Source organism: Astatotilapia calliptera, chromosome 8 (assembly GCF_964374335.1).
Source record: "Astatotilapia calliptera chromosome 8, fAstCal68.1, whole genome shotgun sequence".
In the NCBI taxonomy this organism is placed as follows: domain Eukaryota; kingdom Metazoa; phylum Chordata; class Actinopteri; order Cichliformes; family Cichlidae; genus Astatotilapia; species Astatotilapia calliptera.
The window spans coordinates 14,012,311-14,016,917 of NC_137429.1; the positions used below are offsets into that span (position 1 = coordinate 14,012,311).

A 4,607-nucleotide genomic window follows, 5' to 3' on the forward strand; every position below is an offset into this window, starting at 1 on the left:
AAATGTAATTGACAATGTGGCCCCTGATAGTGAAATAACACGTTCATTGAGAATTTTGATGTCCTCAAGACTGTAAATCAACTGCTTTCAGAAAGTTCTGTTTCTATTGAAATACCATTGATCCTAAATCCTGCCTCCTCATATGCCCTCCGTACATTAATATTAAAAAACTAAACTGAAACTACAGCAATAAGAACTGAAGTAAGATGAGCAAACCTACTCTGGAAACTAACTGAATTAAAAACAAGAAGTCCAAACAAAATGTTTAAAAATGCCTCAATGATATCAGTGTCATAAACCAAGCAGTTTGCAGACACACTACAGACTGGAAAAGAGTTTTTATTAAAACACAAAAGTTATAAGGGAGAGGGGACCTGGGCTAGGTATAGTTGCGGGGACAAAATGGCAACTGGTATTGGAAAGGGGATCCCAGGGACAGAATCACAGGGGGTTGCAGCGAGGAACGAGGAAGGTTCTGCAAGAGGATGGAGAAGTGGTTATTGTTTTGAGGTAATGAGCAGATCACAGAGGAGAGTTTACTGGTGAGTTTGCACTCCTAACTTACAGGTCCGGGTTCAGAAAGCACTGAGGAGGGGAAGTCTGTAGGAGTATCCAGAGGCTGTTCAGCAGCCAGAGTATCCGGTGTGCAGTGGCAGGCTGGAGGGCAGACAAGCAGGCAGGAAAAGCAGTCAGATATTTCCAGAGCAGAGGAATGAAAGTTCACTCCAGGTGAGTCCAATTTGCGGGAATCGACACCCTCTGTACACAGGAAGGACAAGGTTACACGAGGAAAAGTCAGATAACACAATTTCAGAAGAGAGCTGCTTAGTTACCACCAGAAGGCACATAATAAACAGGCAAGGAGTGGCCGGTTGCTCTGGTTTAAGAATTCCTCCTGCTGAATGCTTGTAGATGAGGCCCAGGTGAGAAGTAGGAAGCTCCACCCCAAATGGCTGGAGTGGAGACCGGCAGCCTACAGGTGGAAAAACCCTGGACACTCCCACAGACCATGACAATCAGAGGTCAGAAGAAGATGGTCAGGCTGCTTTGAGATCATAAGAAGTCAACAGGAACTCAATGAACCGCTTGTCAGAACGGAAGACTTCAAATTGACGCCTGGTTTGATGATTCTCGATTTCTGAAGCAACCTTTGGGTGATAGGGTGAAAATGTGGTGTAAACAACAACTGTAGATCCGCCCTGCATGATATCAACAGTTCTGACTGCTGCTATTGGTGAAATGGTGTCAAACCAATTTCTTGAACATGTCAATGAGTTCCCTGTACTCAAATGGCCTCAACAATCACAAGATCTCAATCCAATGGAGCTCCTTTGGGATGTGGTGGATGGGAGATTCACACTATGGATGTACAGCCAACAAATCAGCAGCAGCTGTGTGATGCTATCGTGTCAATATGGACCGAAATCTCAGAGGACTGTTGCCAGCAACTTGTTGAGTCTATGCCACCAAAATTAAAGCAGCTTTGAAGGCCTAACCCAGTACTGGCATGATTAACCTAATAAAGCTGTTAGTGAATGTATATATCCTAATCCTCTCTACAGTGAATCTGCTTTTCAGAAACTCTTCTGCAAGGTTTTTTTCACACAGCACAGGTTTGCACACTGAGGTACACTTCAGATACTGCCAAGAGAAGCTGTTGACAAAAAAAGCAAACTCAAACTCAACATTCAGTCAGTCAGTCTTTCTTTCAGTTGTGCACCAAGAAGGTAAAAGAAAAAAGTCACACTTGCATATTAAATTATACTCATGGTTTTAATCAATAATACTCTGTTTAATGTTTCATCCTTCCATCAGTGAGCGGTGTTTAATATGGCCGATCTGAGACTGCAAGTGTGGAAAAAGAATGACTCATATTTTACTGGTCTCTCTGCATGTGTGCTTTTACGTCAAACCGATGTCGTGTAGGAGACACGTAGGAGAATGATTGTAAATAATAATGTCTTCTGCTGTAGATGTAAAGCAGCAGCGTTCCTCGCAGCTGACGAGGTGATGATCACCGAGGCTGTAACGGTTTGAAATACGCTGATTACTGTGGGTTGAGTTTTAAAGATCTCATTGCTCCTCCGGCTGTATGTGAATCATGAGAGAATGTTTTAGCATTTTAGTTGTACAAAATGATTTAGTGCTGGGATAAGGGTATAATAAATATAATTGTCAGCTGAGGATAAATGATTAACTAATCATTACTAGAAAATATTAATTAATCACCAGTTGTTTCAAAAAAGAGTTAATCATCCTGGTCATTCTTTGGTTTTAGAGCCAACTGTGAATATTTGCTGCCTTTGTAGGCTTGTTTTTGTAAACTCAGCATGTGTTTTGGACTGTTGAACAAACTAAAGCAAAAAGTGGAAATAATCATGACATCATTTAGCAATACTCATCATCATAGTGATGTTATTTTTTATATTTTCATAAGTGTTATAAGTCAGATGTCTTTGTGTTTATATTGTTTTTATTGCTATATCATATTCTCATCTGGGACTGAGTTACAAGTCTAGAAAAAAAGATCCGTTTGCATGGACTAAAACAAAAAACAGACACACACTAAACTCCAGTTGATGCAGAAAAAGAATTTATCTAATCTTGAACAGTATTATGGCATTAAAAAGTCATAACTGCAGTTATGACTTTGTCACTGATTGTGTGACATATTTGTACAGGACGTTTCCAGTAAGTGGAATTCTTTCTGTAAATTTACATAGCAACAGGAAGCCTCGCATTCATGCCTCTCCTGTTTAAAACCACACTGTGGATTGCTGTGGTATTATGGGCAGCATGACAGACTCTAATGTAGGAGGACAGGTGACACACTCTGGGGTGGGATTTGTGTGTGTGTGTGTGGGCAGGCGGGCGGGGGCAGCCATTGAAACTCACTATGAATCAGGTTGGCGACTGTATGTGTGAAATGTCATTTTGATTCAGCAAACCAGCAGCCCTCCAGTAGAAGCTTTATGTATCTTCCCTACATAAAGGTCTGTGCAATTATTAGAACGATGCATATTCTTAGTGTATCACTGAGACATTTCTTAGCGATGCACAAAGACAGAGAATCTTTGATGGTTTAAGCCACTGAAAGGTAGCAACATTTAGCGTCACAATACTGCTCGTATGAAAAGTGTGAAACTTGTAAGAAAATAAGCTTTCATTTAACATTTCAAAACCAATTTGATTTTGTGTCAGAGAAAAAATATATTTTCATCATTTTCCTGTTAGGTTATGAAGGTGCAATTCATGAAAAAGATGCCGCTTTGAGTGCTAATTATGCTTCTTTCGCAACGCAGTTTAGTAACAACGTGAAACAACTGTCCTAGTTTAATTTGGAGTGACTGTTCGGCTTTTGTCAAAGTCTTGTTAACAATAACCAAATATCTTTAAACTTAATAGCATTCCCATCAGCCTCTGTGGCCCTTTGTTTTAGTTGCAAATTTGCAAATGTTTTAATAACGACACACTAAGTCAATATGGTGAGTAACAGCTAATAGTAGCCTGTTAGAAGTGTCATTAGAGGCACAGCACTGTCGTGCTGTTACATATATAGCTATAGACTCTTTGTAGTGTTAAGCAAAAGTTAGAATAAATTGCAATGTGACAAGAAAGAAAGAAAGAAAGAAAGAAAGAAAGAAAGAAAGAAAGAAAGAAAGAAATCCACTTTGTTTTTCATGTTTCATATTTTGGTCATATTCAACAACTCATTAGCATTCAACATCACCATAATACATCATCATTGTTTCTCTTCATGGTGCCTTTTATATTATAAGTCCTCAACAGTTTGATCATAAAACTATAAATCTACTCACAATCCAACTGACATGTCTTAGTACAATAATTGTAGATATACACTATCATGAAAATAGAAAGCGGTCACAGGTACTTTAAAGCGTAGGTGGTTCGCCACAAATGGCAGTTGTGAAATACAAATCATACTGACATACTGTGAACGCAGTCACTTCCTGGCTTGAAAGACTTTGAATGACTGTTCAACAATGTATATTTGGCGAGGCAGACAGCTCAGCTCTTGGACTCTTTGAAGGCATGTTGTCCAGCATTTCCACAGTTCAAACCAGCCTGAATCAAACAGCAGATTTTGAAAACTGGATCAGTCTAGTTTCATTGAGCACCAATCTGCCTTACACTTCAGTCCATGAGTTTTTCTCATTATATCTCCAGTATCACAGTCACAGTGGTCACGAGGCTACATTCTCTAGCCAATTAAGAAAATCCATGAAACACACACACACACACTGAATCACACAACCAAATCATGCAATATCTCGTGTATTATTAAGCAGGGTTTGAATAAAACATAATGCTAGTGTTTCCCAAATTATTCTCACAGGGGAGATGTGAACTGCGAACATATTTGTGTGGTGCTGTCCTCCAGCTTGAATTAATGGTATTTAGGATTGATTGTTGTGCTTTCAACAGTAATGTTGTTTTCTTCATGGTAAACTTTGACATACACACGACATGAGGTTGCATTCTTGGAAACAAATCTGTGGAAAAAGACATGTTTAACATGCTCCTTTGTAATCCTGACTCTGGAAATTGGTTGATTTTAAAGTCCGTTGGTATCAAAAGAAATTATT

The 4,607-nt window shown here is 39.3% G+C and overlaps 1 long non-coding RNA gene across 1 annotated transcript; it reads right to left on the minus strand.

Moving 5' to 3' along the window:
* Positions 1–329: 329 nt before the first annotated feature.
* LOC113013587 (uncharacterized) lies at positions 330–986 on the minus strand. Its single transcript, XR_003270843.2, has 3 exons — positions 834–986; positions 566–759; positions 330–475 (listed from the first exon to the last, which is right to left on the minus strand). It is a non-coding gene; the product is annotated as an uncharacterized LOC113013587 (long non-coding RNA).
* Between the last annotated feature and the right edge of the window lie 3,621 nt (positions 987–4,607).